The following is an 18,923-nucleotide window of genomic DNA, read 5'->3' on the forward strand; positions in this document are numbered from 1 at the left end:
GATGGGTTGTAGGGATATAGCTTAAGAATTTTACATGAAGGTAGAACTTTCCTTTCTCCCCATTGATTTATTTATTTATATCAAGATGTGTTCATGACCTCTATTTTTTCTGAGGTTCAATCTGAACTCTCATTATTTAATATCCAAATTGTCTCAGAATTTGCCAGTGGAAGACCGTTCCAGCTGACACCTTGTCCTTTGACACACCGCCTTTACTCTTTCAGCTCTTCAGTCTCTGACAACACAGCACGGTCCAGGCTCATCATGCATCTTCCGTATCCCAGCCCTCAGGGCAGTCATTTCTCCAAGGAGCACTTTTCCCTTTTATTGGGAAGGGTCATTTGCAAATCCAGATCTGGACGCTAGGTGTGCTTGTTGCCACCAGGATGCCATTCCAACTTCCCTCTAAGGGAAGTCTGAGTAGCAATCTGCTTCATTGCTATATTTCTTCATTTTGCTCATGGACACCCCCAAGATGGCTCTCTAGGCCGAAAATCTTCAATTCAGCTCACTGTGTCTAGTTTCCAGACTTCTCTACTCTAGTTTCTTTTTCTTTTTTTAAGATTTATTTATTTGTGCATACAAGAGCTGGGGTGCAAGCCAGAGGTGGGGAGGGGTGAGAGGATTCACCAGAGAGACAGAATGGGGAGCATGTGGACTGACCAAAATACACTGCTGAGGGAAGCAGCAGATGAGACTGAAGAGGTCTGCTGCACCAAGTGGGTTAGCTCCCTGGCTGGGGAGTGAGCTCATGCTGCAGAGGCTGGTGATAGCTTAATAGTACTGAGACTTAAATCCTTGTGCCACCAGGAAGGCCCATCCACCCTGGTTTCTGTCCAGAAGCCTATACGGCAAGGACTACAGTGATCTGTGTTCAGGTTCTCTGTCACTCTGGTGGACACCTGTGAAGAGAGCCAGTTTAAAAAAAAAAAAAAGGGAGGGGCGAGGAGAGCAAAGTCAGGGTATTTATTCTCTGCCTTCTTCCTGCAATGTCTGCCTGAGTTGATTGTGTAACTCAGCTGGAGGTTCTTTATTTTTCTGTGTCACTAACTCTCCGCTCTGTTCCCTATAACTACTCCTTCTTCTACCGCTTCAGGTGGTGAACCCCAGCTCCTAAATTCATACCTTTGTAAACTACCCCTCAAATGACCAGAGTCTAAGTGGCCATCTGCTTCCTATTAGGAAACAAAAAAGATTTTTTTTTGGGTAAAAAATAAAGCTGTTCTGGGCCTCAACTGGTGGCACAACAACACCATGTTGTGAAGCTGTCTGCAGCCTCTGCAGCGCCGGTTTGATCCCGGCCGGCGGGCAAGGGTCCCACGTGGCGTGGCAGACCTCTCCTGTCTCGCCTGCTGCTCTCCTCAGCAGTGTATTTTGTCAGTCTGCCCGATCTGTTCCCCACTCTGCCTCTCGTGAATCCTCTCACCCTCCTGCGCATCTGACCTGTACCCCAGTTCTTATATAAATAAATAAATCTTTAAAAAATTTAAATAAAGTTGTTTCTAAATTGATCTTCCTGTTTTCTGAAGACCCAGAAAAACAAGACCCCTTATGAAGCAGCATCTCTGCTATTAAAGCCTTCCTTCTCCAGAGCTGGGGTTGGCAAACTTTTTCTACAAAGGGGCAGAGAGTCAATATTTTAGACTTTGATTGCTAAACAGTCTTGTCACAGCTACTCTGCTCTGCATTGTCGCAGGCGTGACAGCAGCCTCAGACAGCAGGTGAACAAGTGGCTTGTTTCCAGCATTCCCTACAGTGTGAGCCTTCAGCACCACGTGTTGTAGGATTTTGCTAGTTGTTCTTCATAAGGTTTAGGAGCACATTATTTCAAGCTTCATTTTACAAATTAGGAAACTGAAAATCATTAAGGTTAAGAGTTTGCCGTAAATCCCATAATCATGCAGCAGGGAAATAACAGTAATCCTCCAGTAGCAAATCCTTTGTTCCCATTAGCAGGCAGGATTTCTTTGAACAAGGTAATGTGAAGACAGTATTATCTAGAGCATGAGAGTGAACTTTTTGAGGCTAACGAGGTTTGATGGTTCATTCAAAATTGCACCATCCCTTGGTAGGCTCAGTTCTAGATGGGATGTGTCGCTCTGAGATTGTTTATATTATGACTGTAAGACTAGGAAAAAGGGCCTCCCTCGTGGCACAAGGGGTTAAGACGCACCACTATGAAGCTATCTTCAGCCACTGCAGTGCAAGTTGGATTCCCAGCCAGGGCGGTGACCCACATGGTGCAGCAGACCTCTCCTGGCTTGTCCGCTGCTCCCCTCAGCAATGTATTTCAGTCAATCTGCCTGTTGTTCCCCACTCTGTCTCTGGTGAATCCTCTCACCCACCCCCACACCTCTGGCCTGTACCCCAGTTCTTGTATGAATAAATAAATGAATCTTTGAGAAATAAAAAGACTAAGAAAGAACTGTGTAGAGGAAAAGGGTGACATCTGGTTTTCTCCCTGACTGGGCTCTCCCTCACAGGGCTGCTGAATCACACCATTCTGAAAGCTGCCTGCCTTACATTAGTAGCTATCATCATTGTTAACTTGTTTTAGTTATTGTTAATCAGTTTGAGTTGGGCTTTCTGGATGGTTGCTGAAAACATGCAAATAATAGGCAGGTTCCTGCTATTTATTGACCAAGAAGTCAAAAGAGAATATTTAGCAACCAACAGCTATTGAATGCATGATACTGCAGGTGTGTGCTTATTCTCTCCAGATTTTGCTTTTTGAAATGCTGTAACCTTTTCAGAAATAACTAAAAGTGCTTATTTTGTATATTCAGGAAAACTCATTAAAGATTTCTGATTACTTATTTATTATTTAATAAGTATATCATTTAACTTGTAATATATTTGAGTATATGTGTTTGGAAACTATAACATAGGGGGAAAGCAGATTATATAAAATTATACATTTTAATATTAGATAAAAAACTAGTAGCTATTTAAAAAACTAGTTAAAAAACTAGTAGCTATTTTAAATGCTGAAATGCTGATTTTGTTGTTTATAAAATGAATTGTGGAAGGGGATGATTGGCAGGGTTTTTCATCTGCTTGCCAGCAAAGCAAGAATTTTGCTACTAAAAGACTTAACTGTTGCTATTCCAATAAGGAAAAAAGTGAGCACTCCGGGCAAAAAAAATAAACCTTATTACAAATGTTTTTAATACTTTGTTTTGTCTATGAAGTCTCCTTTGTTCTGTTGGAATGCCTAAGTTAATGAATTGATATATTTCAAAGGCTGTAGGACTTGAAGCTTTGAGAAAGAATAAAAAGAATGGAAGATTTTCACAGACTCTATAAGCCTCCAGGCACAAAAAATGTACAAGTGAAAAGCACATCAGAGACATCTTTGTGCTCTTCCAAAACGTGGAGTATAACTCTTTGGCCAGGGAGGAAAGGTGTATTACTGATTAATGAGAAGATTTACAATTTAACCAGGATTTCTTAATTCCATCAAGGCAAACCTAGACTGTATCTGCCCATATCAGTTTTCCACTGTCTTCTCCATTTACGCTCCACACACTGTCTAGTCTAATTGACCAGGTCCAGGCTTGCACTCACTGGTCATTCGGTATGTAGTTCGTGATTTGACTGGCTAAAGCAGTAACTGGGAGACTAAATTATTTTAAGTATTTTTTTAAATATAATTTTGCTCCAACATTGCCTACTAGGCATGTTAAATATTTTGATTCTCTGCTTTCTGTTGTAAAAGACAAGCAAAACAGTAAAACTTACGAGTTCCGATTTATGGTCAACTAATCTTTGACAAAGGAGCAAAGAATATGCATTGGAGCAAAGAAAGTTTGTTCAATAAATGGTGCTGGGAAAACTGGGTCGCTACATGCAAAAGAATGAAGCTTGACCACCACCTCACACCATACACAAAAATCAACTCAAAATGGATTAAAGATCTAGACATAAGACCTGAAACCATAAAATATATAGAAGGAAATATAGGCGAAACACTACGTGATTTGCACATCAAAGACATCTTTACAGACACATCACCCAAAGCAGTGATAGTGAAGGCAAAGATAAACAGCTGGGACTACATCAAATTAAAGAGCTTTTGCACAGCAAAAGAGACAATAACAAAAACAAAGAGAAACCCCACCAACTGGGAGAACATTTTTGCACCCAATGCTAATGATAAAGGACTGATCACAAAAATCTGCATAGAGCTGATGAGACTCAACAACAACAAAGAAAATAATCCAGTCAAAAAATGGGCAGAAGAGCTTAAAAGAAACTTCTCTGAAGAGGAAATGCAAATGGCCAACAGGCATATGAAAAAATGTTCAACATCACTTGTCATCAGGGAAATGCAAATCAAAACTACCATGAGATACCATCTTACACCAGTGAGAATGGCACATATTAAAAAAACTAGCAACAACAAATGTTGGCGAGGGTGTGGAGAAAAAGGAACTCTTCTGCACTGTTGGTGGGAGTGCAAACTGGTCCAACCACTGTGGAAAGCTGTGTGGAGCTTTCTGGACCTACTAAACATAGAGCTTCCATATGATCCAGCAATTCCACTCCTAGGTATTTACCCAAAGGACACAGAAACATCAATTCCAAAGAGCACCTGCACCCCTATGTTTATAGCAGCACTGTTTACAATAGCTAAGCTTTGGAAACAACCCAAATGCCCAAAAATAGATGACTGGATCAAGAAGATGTGGTATATATATACCATGGAATATTACTCAGCATTCAAAAAAGATAAACACATGCAATTTGCAGCAACATGGATGGCGCTGGAAGGGATCATGCTCAGCGAAATAAGCCAAAAAGAAAAAGAAAAATACCGGATGGTCTCACTCATAGCAGGAATCTAGAAAACTTAAATAAGGGACCAGGAAAATGAATAACTATAAGAAAGTGAAAATCAAAATCAACAAAAAACTATGAACCAGAGACACTTTTAGGGGGGCGGGGGCGGGAGGGGAGGGATTGGGGTCAGAATGGGGGGGCTCCAATTGTATGGGGAATATAACAATAAAACTTATAAAAAAAAAAAAAAAAAGAGTAATTCCAAAAAAAAAAAAAAAAAAAAAAAAAAAACTTACGAGTTCCAAGACTGTTTTGTTAGTGTTGTCAATTAATACCTTACTTGATATAAAACATCATCTCAACATAAATAAAATTTCAGTAATAATTGATATAAAATATTTATATCAACTCCAATGTATTGAGTTTTTGCTATATGCCAGGCAATAATATGTGATGCTCTTTATGTGAAATTTAAAAATTCATCCTCACAACAACTTTCTAGGTAAGTTTATTTTGTTTTATAGGTGAGAAAACTGTTTAAACTCTCCTGTCTCTTGAACTATATAAAATATATACTTTTTCACAGAAGGAAAATAAGGACATTAATGAGCCTTTTATAAAGAAATTCTTTATTAAGTGGCAGGATTCACTCTGGTCTTTTTTTTTTTTAAAGATTTATATATTTATGCATACAAGAACTGGGGTACAGGCCAGAGGTGTGGGAGTTGAGAAAATTCAGAATGGGGAGCAGAACAGGCAGATTGACTGAAATACACTGCTGAGGGGAGCAGCAGGTGAGTCAGGAGAGGTCTGCTGCACCATGTGGGTTGCTGCCTGGCTGGGGATCGAACTCTTGTGCTGCAGTGGCTGTGGATAGCTTCATAAGTTGCGTCTTAACCCCTTGTGCCACCAGAGAGGCCCTCACTCTGGCCTTTTAATGTTACAAATACTCCTAACTCATTCAATAGCATTTGAATTATAATGTTCAATTTGCATGCTTTTCAGTTACAACTCTTTTTTTTATTGCTATAACATTGGTTTACCATAATATATAATTTAGGGGGATAGGTTCACACCTCCTCAGATGTGTTACCACACTATCTCCACCTTCAAAGCACCCCACTGTCCTTTACTCTAGACCACTGAGTCTCCTCCCTTCATTAGTCCCTCCCCTATCATTGTACTAAGGAACCTCCATACTGTTTTCCACAGAGCCTGGAATAAGTCTGCATTCTTAACAACAGTGTGTAATGATTCCTTTTTCTCCACACACTCACCAGTATTTTTTCTTTCTGTTTGTTTGTTTTTCAAAAGGGTCACTTGCACAAGAGAGAGACAGATTCTCATTGTGGTTTTGATTTGCATTTACTTGATGAGAAATAATATACAATTGTTAAGAACACAATTTTGTACAGGAAAAGAGAACTCTAAGTTATCATCTCAGTAAGGATGATTTTATTTGAAAGAAAAATAAATGCTTGAACTTAAAAAGAAATTAATATTTCATAGTTGTTTAAACCATAACTATAAAAATTATAAAGTATAGTTACTATAGAAATTAAATAAGCCCCAAATTTCTATCACCCAGCTTTAAATTTTATCAAAATGTTCCAATCTACAAATGTATTTTTGAAATATTGGTGATAAGAAGGGTAACCATTTAATTTATTATATACACCAGAATACTTCTGAGAGCAAAATGGGAGCTGTTAATAATTTCACCAGGACAACAGACATAAACTGAGACTGTAATGGGGAAACCAGGGTATATGATCACCCTACAGCAAATAGCTATGTAATATTTAAGGTATTTAGTAACAACATACAATAAGAATATATAGGACAAGTGGTTCTAATGTGAAAGAAATCACACCCATTACTGTTCAATAATTTTCTATATTCATCATTGTTAAGGACTGAAAGTTCATATATTGAAACTCTTAACCCCATTAGTATAGTATTTGGAAGTGGAAACTTTGGGAAGTAATGGGGTTAATGCCCTTATAAGGAGAGACAGAGTCTTCTGCTTTTCCTCCTCTCCTGGCCCTCTTTTCTCTGCTATATGAGGACACAACAAGAAGGCCACTTATGAACCAGGAAGTGGACCCTCACAAAGAACCAAATGGACAAGCACTTTTCATGTGAGTCTTTGCTTTCCCAGTATCTAGAACTGTGAGAAATGAGTATGTTGTTTAAGCCACCCATCCTGTGATGTTTATTATGGCAGTCTGAGCAGACTACAACAATCATATTGACTCAGATGTATATGAACTTTTTTAAAAAAATTTGTTTATTTATGCATACAAGAGCTGGGGTACAGGCCAGAGATGCGCGGGGTGAGAGGATTTACCAGAGACAGAGTGGGGAACAGAACAGGCAGACTGACTGAAATACTGCTGAGGGGAGCAGCGGGTGAGACAAGAGAGGTCTGCCTCGCCAAATGAGTTGTTCCCCGGCCAGCCAGGGAGGCCCTGAACTTTTAATATTCTGTGGCAGAATTAAATAAAACATTTTTAAGAGCTGGTACTTGTCAGTGAAATTATTTCTATAACCTGGTAGCAATGTAGTAATACTAACTCTGAATAGAAGTAAAATGTATGGGAGAAGACAAACCTAAATGTGTGACAGAGGCCTACCAATTGTTGAATGTGTTACTTAGCCTATCTGAGGTCCCCTTTCTTCTTTCAGTTGGTAAATGGAGATAAAAATAGGACTTGTTTCATAAGATTGTTTTGAGGACAAATGGTAAAACCCTAGTGTGTAGCCTGGAAGTGTGAACACTCTTCCTCCACCCAGGGCCAGCCCCAGCACTCTTCTCAACTTTATTGGAAACTGCATGACAGGTCTTTCTTTTCCCTAGTCAGAGGAAGTTCAAAATACCATAATTTGAGCTCTTAAATGCAGAACCCCTTTTATAAACAAGACTAATGAGTCTTGGCTTATCAATTAAAAATAAAATTGGGGGCCTCCCTGGTGGCGCAGGGGGTTAAGACACAACCTATGAAGCTATAGGCAGCCAATGCAGCACAAGTTCAATCCCCCGACAGGGAGCTACCCACATGGTGCAGCAGACCTCTCCTGACTTGCCTGCCGCTCCCCAGTGCTCTCAGCAGTGTATTTCAGTAAGTCTGTCTATTTTGTTCCCATTTCTGTCTCTGGTGAATCCTCTCACCACCAACACCTCCCCGCCGCATCTCTGGCCTGTACCCCAGTTCTTGTATGCATAAATAAATAAATCTTTTTAAATCTTTTTTTAAAAAGTTTAAAAAATTAGGGCCTCCCTGGTGGCGCAGTGGTTGAGCGCTGGTTGCAAAGCTGCCCGCAGCCTCTGCAGCGCAGGTTCGATTCCCAGCCACCGGGCGAGGGTCCCACATGGCGCGCAGAACTCTCCTGCCGCCCGCTGCTCCCCTCAGCAGTGTACTTCGGTCCTTCTGCCTGCTCTGCTCCCCGCTCTGGCTCTGGTGAATTCTCTCACCCTCCCGCGCTTCTGACTGTACCCAGTGCTTGTATAAATAAATAAATATTTAAAAAAAAAAAAGTTTAAAAAATTGGATTGCTGTGAGAAGTCAAATGAGTATGTAGGTACAGGGTGTAGAATACTTTAGCTCACTGTAAGTCTCAAATAGTGGTTACTTTACTATAATTTACTTCCTCAAGAAAACCTCCCAAGGAAGCACAATAGATGAAGAGTCACACTGAAGTTTCTTTCTCTGTCACAGAGAAGGCAGATTCCCAATACCCACATCAACCCAAGGAAGATTCCTCCTGATCAGCCAAGACTTTCTTTGATCAATTCATAGGACTAGGCCATAAATTTAGATTTAAAAGATTTCACTTCTGACCAAATGTCAAGAAACAAAAGAGCAATTTTTTAAATCAATTTCTCCAAGGATTTGTGTTGATTACTAAATTCCCATTGTTTATATTTTTTGTCAGTAAAAAAACAAAACAAAACAAAACATAAAATACCAAACAAACATTTCGTTTTGGGCAGTGGCACATGAGAATAATACATTTTGTTTTTCACTCGTAGTTTTTATGGACTGTCTTTACATAAGAGAAGAGTGCTTCACAAACCAGGCAGTGGCTACTCCCCAGTGGCTGGTGCAGAGACAAAGATAAATCTTCTCAAAGGAAAGTAAATGAAGTTAGTGGACCATTAGTTAATACTTTTGAAACATTTTATCCCAGTCATACACAGAAGGGACTGAAAGATGAACATTTACGATCTGGCAAGATACATGAGGTAATCGTGCAAAGAAAAGCTTTTTGCTATATCGCATCTATTTTTCAGTAGCTAACATGTTACTACTTAATTATATGAAAAGCTAAGCAAAAATTTCACCAGACATAAACACCTTAATTGAATCATAACTATCAAATTGCATCATAAGATATAAGTAAACAGGAGCATCATGTAGAGGCTAGCATCTGGGCAGTATTTCCAGAGCCATAAATGGGGAAAGGAAGCTTCAAATTGACTGGATGAACAACAACAAATAATGGTCTCATTACTTGTAGTGTACATGGATGGAGTACTTTCCCTGACTCCTGCCTCTGAGATATAATGTTTATTCAATCCTCCCTAAATGACACTGCTAGCAAATTTGGGGTAACCCAATGATATTGCCAGGACCCCACAGGGCTTTTAGGGACTCAGTTTTTCTCTCTGGTCAAGGCTCTGTTTCCTTTTTGCCTGAGTGATACATGGTTTCAGAGTCCCAGGTCAAAGGTACATTTTCATCCACATCTACACATATTTCGTGCACTTTTACACTTGATCTTAGCCAAAAGGCCGAGAAGCGATTATTTCGTGCACTTTTGAATTTGCAAATGCAAATTGAACATCCCAGAAACAGACACAGGAAACATGATGTGAGTTGTTCTACAAAGGTCAAAGGCTACTCAGCCAGCTCAGCAACTGAAGTTACCCCAGCAAGGCAGAGCCCTTTCTTTTCTCCCTCCCTCACTTCCTCCTTTTTCTTTCTTTCCTTCCCTCCCTCCTTCCAAAAATACTCTCATCTAGTTTGTAGGAGCTAGAGACCAGTCTGGGAGAAGTCAGTGAGCATGTATTAGCAGTGACAAACAGGTTTCTAGAGTCTTAAGATCTGAGCACCTAAAATATCTTGTACCAGTTCCACCTAAATTAAAAAAAATCAAAAGTGCTCAAAAAAGGAGCAACACTGTGATCCCTTTATTATCACAGAAGTCAGCAGTTACTGCATGCTGTAGATTTCCTCTAATTCTTTCCACACATGGGACCACTTTCTTCCTTCTTCTTTTCTCTCATTTCCCTCTCTCTTCTCCAGTTATTTGCCTTTCCTGAGTTCCCACAGCTGCTGAAATCTCAAATTCCTGTGTATTACCCCTCCTCCACACACACACCAGTTTCCTCCCTACAAAATGTAAGTAATATCAACAATTTTACAAGAAGAAAGCGGCTTTAAAATGTGACAAGAACAAGCTACGAAAGAGCTAATATTTAAAAGAAAGTAAACTCATTACTGGAGGACTTTATATAGCCCTATAAACTGCAGTCCTAGTGAAATGTTTTTATTCAATTTCTCGTGAAGAAATCTCAGGATTATCTGCCTGAGCAAAACTCGTATCTGTAGCAGCCATTGCTTGAATTCCTACCAAGAGGCTTAACTCTATGTTTTATTTTTTTTTTTAAAGATTTATTTATTTTTGCACACAAGAGCTGGGATACAGGCCAGAGACGGGGGGGGGGGGGTAGGGAGGGGGTGAGAGGATCCACCAGAGATAGAGTGGGGAGCAGAACAGGCAGACTGACAAAAATACACTGCTGAGGGGAGAAGCGGGCAAGTCAGGAGAGGTCTGCTGCGCCATGTGGGTTTCTCCCTGGCCAGCCGGGGATCGAACTCATGCTGCAGAGGCTGTGGATTGCTTCATAGTGTGGTGCTTATCCCCTTGTGCCACCAGGGAGGCCCTTAACTCTATGCTTTAAATGCTAAAGCAAGGGTTTAACCTCAATCAGTATTTTCACTGAAGTGAAGAAGATAGTGAATACTCAGAGCAACTCATCAACCCTGTTACAAAAGACCTACAAAACCATATAAAACAATAGCAGATTAGTGAATGTGCCTATTGTCCTTCCCAGTTGGTATAAGCAATCCCTACTGGTCTTCAGTCTGACACATATACTTTTGTATTTTTATATTGTTTGTCTTGGAAATTCCCTCAGGGACAATGAATTGGGTCTTTGTTTAATTCTCTGTAATGACTGGTATAATACCGACTAGGCACCAAATTTTTCTTGAAGGTCATCATTTTAATGGTACATGATCAGATTGATGGTGATAGTAAATATAGCAGAGGCTTAAGACAGAGCATGAAATATATAAATTCATGCCCCATCCTTATGGATCAAATGTTACCTCAATCAATAGACTACCCACACCCAAAATGAATCACATCTGTTCATTGTAAATGGCAGTCTGTGCTTTGGTTACATAAAAAAGGGTAGATGTTGTCAATACTGAGAACCTGGGTTCCGATTTATAAAGTACATGATCTGAGAAATCTCAACTCTTCCTTTTGTTAAATAGACTTGTGTGGTAGATAGAATGAAGAGACTTCAAAGATGTCCTTATCCTAATCCCCCATAACCATGGTTATTTTGCCTTGCACAGTGAACAGAACTTTGCAGTTATGAATAAGGACTTATAAAGGGGAAATTGTCCAGGTGGGTGCAATGTAATCTCAAGATTACTTAGAAAAAGAGGAAAGAGGGAAGCAGGAAAACATGATACATGGCCCATGAGCCCAAGATGGCATGTAATCCAGAAGCTGGAAAAGGTAAGGAAAGGCTCCAGAAGGAATACAGTCCTACAGAGTCATTATACACTTCTGAGCTCCAAAACTGTGAGAGAAAAAAATCTGTGTTGCTTTAAGCCTGTAAATTTGTAGCTATTTGCTCTACTATCAATAGGAAATGAATACAGTATGTCAATACCTTCCCTGCAAGGCTATGCAAGGATCAAATAAATTATAGTAATATTAGAGGTAATAGCAATGATTCACTTATTAATCTGTAATACAATTTTTATAGCATAAAAAAATACTTAAAAAATATACCTTGAGGGCCTCCCTGGTGGCATAAGGGGTTAAGCACCACACTATGAAGCAATCCACAGCCTCAGCAGCATGAGTTCGATCCCCAGCCGGCCAAGAGAAACCGACATGGTGCAGCAGACCTCTTCTGTCTCGCCCACTGCTCCCCTCAGCAGTGTATTTCAGTCAGTCTGCCTGTTCTGTTCCCCGCTCTGTCTCTGGTGAATCCTCTCACCTCTCTTCCACCCACATCTGGCCTACACCCCAGCTCTTGTATGCATAAATAAATCTTTTAAAATATAATAAATACATACATAAATAAATAAATATATACTTTGATCCTTTCAGGAATATTTTGACTCTTGAAGGCACATTTTGTTATTCCCTCCTGTTGATGAGAACTCTGAGGTTCACAGGCTACTCTGCACCTGTCTAGGTGACATAGCACAGAAATCTGTCTCTTGATAAAAATTTCATGCAATATCCATTACACTGGCATTTGGAACTGTCCTTCCCATCATGGCCTAAAAAGTGATTTGCAAACTATTTCCAGCAGAGTGCCTCAGCTGTGGTCAGTGTGCACAAGGCAAGTGAGTCCAGAAACATGTACTGAGCTCTGGAGCTACTTTTGAGGTCAAAGACCAGATCTTCTTGGTTATGTGCACCCCATATTCACTGCAGCATTGTTGATAATAACTAAGAACTGGAAACAACCTAACTGCCCACTGCAGGAGGTTGGATAAAGAAGATGTAGTATTCACAATGGAACACTAGTCAGTTATTAAAAAAATACATGAAATCCTGCCAATTCCAACTCCATGGATGGACCTAGAGGATATTATGCTTACTGAAATGAGTCATCTGGGGAAAGGCAAACACCACATGATTACACTCATATGTGGAAGTTAAAGAAACAAAACAAACAAGTGAACTAAATAAAACAACAACAAAAAAAATCCCTTTACACTGTAAGACCTAATCAGTGGTTACCAGAAGGGGAGAGGGAAAGGGGATGGATAAAAGGGATCAAGTATATGGTGAAGGATAGAATTAGAATTTTAGTGCAGAATATAATGGAGCATATATACATGACACCTGAAACTCGTATGATTTTATAAACCAATGTTACTTTAAAAAAAAAAAAGCCAAGTCTTCTTACGTTGCACATCAAACTTCTACTGAGGCAACTGGAGATCTGGAGTTTTGGAGTATATTCCAGTAAGGGAGTAAAGTTTTGCCGAAAATCATTGTATTTTATACCCTACTTAAAGTTCTATATCTTGTGTAATAGCCATAAACTCTTCTTATAATTATGGTAGCCTCTTAGATTTTATTTTTAGTTGCAATGGTTTAAGAAAGAAAATAAACCATCTTTCCCTTTGAAGTTCTTTTGTACAAACACAAAAGTTTCTCTTCTCTCTCCAAGTTTAATAGCCTTTATTCATTTGTTTCCAGGAATTCTTTATATAATATAAATTCATTCCCACAGCCTTGAGATAATCGCGCTTCAGCCAATTCCCTTCCTTTGTAATGGTTTGCCAGTTCCCTATCCTTTTCTGAGGACACACATAATGAGTCACTTTTCATGTAAATTTACATGTGTCTCTAAAATGTTCAGAGAACTCTCAATTTTGCATTCCTTTGCTTATGATTCTAAGTGTTATTGTCGGTTTCCATTGATGTGTTGTGTATGTTTAAAACTTCGTTAAAAAAATAAAAAAAAAACTATTTTGAGGGCCTCCCTGGCTACCTGGTGGCGCAGGAGTTAAAAACAGCACTATCAAGCAACTGGCAGCCACTGTAGCATGAGTTTGATCCCCAGCCAGGGAGCTACCCACATGGCACAGCAAACCTCTCCCATCTCACTTGCTGCTCCCCTCAGCAGTGTATTTCAGTGGATCTGCCTGTTTTGCTCCCCACTCCCTCTGGTGAATCCTCTCACCCCCCCACACACCGCTGGCCTGTACCTGAGTTCTTGTATGCATAAATAAATAAATCTTAAAAAAAACTATTTTGAAATTCAAAGCTCATTGCGTTTTGTGTTAGGTTTTATTTTGAAAAAAGTCATATTTTCATTCTTCTCCTCCCCTCCTGCTTATATGCTGCACATTCATTGATTCAAAACAACTTATTTGGTAAAGAAACCAAAGCTCTAAATAAAGACCTAGAGCAATTGGGCTTAACAGACATCTATAGAACACTAAACCCCAAAAAAATGGAGTACACATTTTTCTCAAGCGCACACGGATCATTCTCCAGGATCGATCACATACTGGGGCACAAGACAAACATCAACAGATACACCAAGATTGAAATCATATCAACCATCTTTTCTGACCATGAAGGCATCAAACTAGAAATAAACCATAAAAAGAAGGCAAGGAACTTTCCTACCTCATGGAGATTAAAAACCACACTACTGGAAGACCATTGGACTAATGAGGAGATCAAAGAAGAAATTAAAAAATTTTTTGAATTGAACGACAAGGAGGACACCAATATCCTAAATGTATGGGATGCAGCAAAAGCAGTAATAAGAGGAAAATATATAGCAATAGAAGCTCACATCAAGAAACAAGAAAGAACGCAAAGAAACAACCTAATCTCGAAGCTCAAAGATCTAGAAAAAGAACAACAAAAAAACCCCAAAACCAGTAGAAGAAAAGAAATAATAAAAACCAAAGCAGAAATAAATGAAATTGAAACTAAAAAAACAATCCAAAAGATCAATGAAACCAAGAGCTGGTTCTTTGAAAAAATCAATAAAATAGACAAACCCCTAGCCAGGCTCACAAAGGAAAAAAGGGAGAAAGCACAAATAAACAGGATCATCAATGAAAGAGGAGAAATCACAACGGACACAGCAGAAATCAAAAGAATAATCAGTAACTACTATGAACAGTTATATGGAAACAAGTTTAACAATCTAGAGGAGATGGACAAATTCCTACAACTCTACCATCACCCAAAGCTAGATAAAGAAGAAATAGAACACCTAAACAGACCAATTACAATTAGCGAAATTGAAATGGTAATCAAAAACCTCCCCAAAAACAAAAGCCCAGGACCTGATGGATTTACAAATGAATTCTACCAAACATTCAGAGACGAATTAGTGCCTATCCTTCACAAACTCTTCCAAAAAATTGAGGAGGAAGGGACAATACCAAACACGTTCTATGAAGCCAACATTACACTAATACCAAAACCGAACAAGGACAACACAAAAAAGGAAAACTACAGGCCAATCTCCCTAATGAACACTGATGCAAAAATCCTCAATAAAATTTTAGCTATCAGAATCCAACAATGTATCCATAAGATAATTCACCACGACCAAGTTGGATTCATTCCAGGGGCACAAGGATGGTTTAACATCCGAAAATCAATCAACGTTATCCAACACATCAACAAAAAGAAATATAAAAACTATATGATAATATCAATAGATGCTGAGAAAGCTTTCGACAAAGTGCAACACCCATTCATGATAAAAGCCCTTGAAATTCTTGGGATACAAGGAACATACCTCAACATCATAAAGGCCATCTATGACAAGCCAACAGCCAGTATCATTCTCAATGGTGAAAAGCTGAAAGCAATTCCATTAAGATCTGGAACAAGACAAGGATGTCCACTCTCACCATTGCTTTTCAATATAATACTGGAAGTCCTAGCCAAAGCAATAAGACAAGAGAAAGACATCCAAGGAATCCAAATAGGAAAAGAAGAAGTCAAACTATCACTATTTGCAGACGATATGATATTATACATAGAGAACCCCAAAAACTCCACAGAAAAGCTAATTCAACTCATCAATCAGTTCAGTAAAGTGTCAGGATACAAAATCAACATGCAAAAGTCAGTAGCCTTCCTATACACAAACAATAAATCTGAAGAAGAAGAAATCAAAAAGACCATCCCTTTTGTTATTGAAACAAAAAAAATCAAATATTTGGGAATAAATCTAACAAAAGAGGTAAAGGACCTATACAAAGAAAACTATAAAACACTGTTAAAAGAAATAGAAGAAGACACAAAGAAATGGAGAGACATCCCCTGCTCATGGATTGGAAGAATAAACATTATTAAAATGGCCATCCTTCCAAAAGCAATATACAGATTCAATGCTATTCCAATCAAAATTTCAATGTCATTCTTCAAAGAAATAGAACAATTATTGATGAAATTCATATGGAATCACAAAAAACCCCGAATAGCCAAAGCTCTCCTGAAAAAAAAAGAAGGGAATGGAGGCATCAGACTCCCAGACTTCAAACTATACTACAAAGCCATAATCATCAAAACCGCATGGTATTGGAACAAGAACAGACATACAGACCAATGGAATCGAATAGAAAATCCAGAAATAAACCCACAGGTTTATGGTCAACTAATCTTTGACAAAGGAGCAAAGACTATGCATTGGAGCAAAGAAAGTTTGTTCAATAAATGGTGCTGGGAAAACTGGGTCGCTACATGCAAAAGAATGAAGCTTGACCACCACCTCACACCATACACAAAAATCAACTCAAAATGGATTAAAGAACTAGACGTAAGACCTGAAACCATAAAATATATAGAAGGAAATATAGGCGAAACACTACGTGATTTGCACATCAAAGACATCTTTACAGACACATCACCCAAAGCAGTGATAGTGAAGGCAAAGATAAACAGCTGGGACTATATCAAATTAAAGAGCTTTTGCACAGCAAAAGAGACAATAACAAAAACAAAGAGAAACCCCACCAACTGGGAGAACATTTTTGCACCCAACACTAATGATAAAGGACTGATCACAAAAATCTGCAAAGAGCTGATGAGTCTCAACAACAACAAAGAAAATAATCCAGTCAAAAAATGGGCAGAAGAGCTTAAAAGAAACTTCTCTGAAGAGGAAATGCAAATGGCCAACAGGCATATGAAAAAATGTTCAACATCACTTGTCATCAGGGAAATGCAAATCAAAACTACCATGAGATACCATCTTACACCAGTGAGAATGGCACATATTAAAAAAACTAGCAACAACAAATGTTGGCGAGGGTGTGGAGAAAAAGGAACTCTTCTGCACTGTTGGTGGGAGTGCAAACTGGTCCAACCACTGTGGAAAGCTGTGTGGAGATTTCTGGACCTACTAAACATAGAGCTTCCATATGACCCAGCAATTCCACTCCTAGGTATTTACCCAAAGGACACAGAAACATCAATTCCAAAGAGCACCTGCACCCCTATGTTTATAGCAGCACTGTTTACAATAGCTAAGCTTTGGAAACAACCCAAATGCCCAAAAATAGATGACTGGATCAAGAAGATGTGGTACATATATACCATGGAATATTACTCAGCATTCAAAAAAGATAAACACATGCAATTTGCTGCAACATGGATGGCGCTGGAAGGGATCATGCTCAGCGAAATAAGCCAAAAAGAAAAAGAAAAATACCGGATGGTCTCACTCATAGCAGGAATCTAGAAAACTTAAATAAGGGACCAGGAAAATGAATAACTATAAGAAAGTGAAAATCAAAATCAACAAAAAACTATGAACCAGAGACACTTTTAGGGGGGCGGGGGCGGGAGGGGAGGGATTGGGGTCAGTATGGGGGGCTGCAATTGTATGGGGAATATAACAATAAAATTTATAAAAAAAAAAAAAAAAAAAAAAAAAAAAAAAAAAAACAAAACAACTTATTTGTCAGCACTTTTATTGCTATAAATTTTTAATAAATTGATGATAAAAATGGTTGAACAAAGCAAATGGTATTTTTAATAACACACACACGTATTTTGGTTAGTCCTAGTGATAATATACTATTAGTGAAGTATGTTATAAGCACACTACTGTACTCCATTAATTCAGACAATTTTTTTCCTCATATTTTCCCTTCTCTCTAATTGAGATATGCCTTATAATTGATGCAGTAAGGAATGTAGTTTAATTAATAGTTTTTCTTTCTTGACTTAAAATAAATCTGCATCTTCAACTTAGTATTGTCTTAGATTCAATTAAATGCAACATATAACAAGACTGTTGTATATGTTTTAAAGTTCTTTTAACCCTCTAAGTAATCTCATAATATAGGTACAATTATTCTGCACATTTCTTAGAAAAAGAAAATAGATTAAGGAAACTGTGTCTTGCTTGTTAGCCACACCATGGTATGGTGGGGCAAAAGCTTTAATTTGTAACATTTGCTAGTTTCCAGTGTCAATATACTCAGTCTGGTCATCTTCATGCTGTCAACATGAGGTCACTGAACATGGAATTAGGAAGATACACACAAAATTGGCTGCCGTGAGCAGGTGTGAGATGACTCCAGCACACTATTTATATAATCTATTTTCCCTGTGAAATTTTTCCAAATCCATATCTTTAATAATATTGATAAACCAAACACTACAATAGGCAACTCTTTATGGGTCTTCTACACTTGCATGCCCTACTAGTTCCTCCAAATCAATGGATAAATAGTACCTTTCTTTTTATTGGTGATCTCCTTGAGAACCAGTATTTTTTTTGAAAGATTTATCTTTTCATGTATACAAGAGCTGGGGCACAGGCCAGAGTTGCAGGGAGGTGAAAGGATTCACCAGAGACAGAGTGGGGAGCAGAACAGTTGGATCGACCGAAACACACTGCTGAGGGGAGCAGCGGGCAACACAAGAGAGGTCTGCTCCACCGTGTGAGTTGCCTCCCTGGCCGGGGATCAGACTCACACCCCAGTAGCTGTGGACAGCCCCATAGTGCTGATGCTTAATCCCTTGCACCACCAGGGAGGCCTGAGAACCAGTATTAAATAGAGAAGGAAGGAAATCTAGAAATCTGATAGTATGATGGTTAAGAACTGTGAAGGGTGTGAGACTTTATATTACTTACAAGCTAATAAATTAGTCTTCAAGAATTTCATGGATGTTGTCACAATATTCTTGACTCAGACTCAGAGAACTTTATTACTCATAACAAAAACAGTAGCCATCGTATTGACATTTTTTTCCCTTTTTGCAACAGCAGTCTGCGTCCTAATTCCTACTGAATGATGTCAAGAATCTGCATATAGAAT

Source organism: Talpa europaea, assembly GCF_964194135.1.
Source record: "Talpa europaea genome assembly, chromosome: 3".
In the NCBI taxonomy this organism is placed as follows: Eukaryota; Metazoa; Chordata; class Mammalia; order Eulipotyphla; family Talpidae; genus Talpa; species Talpa europaea.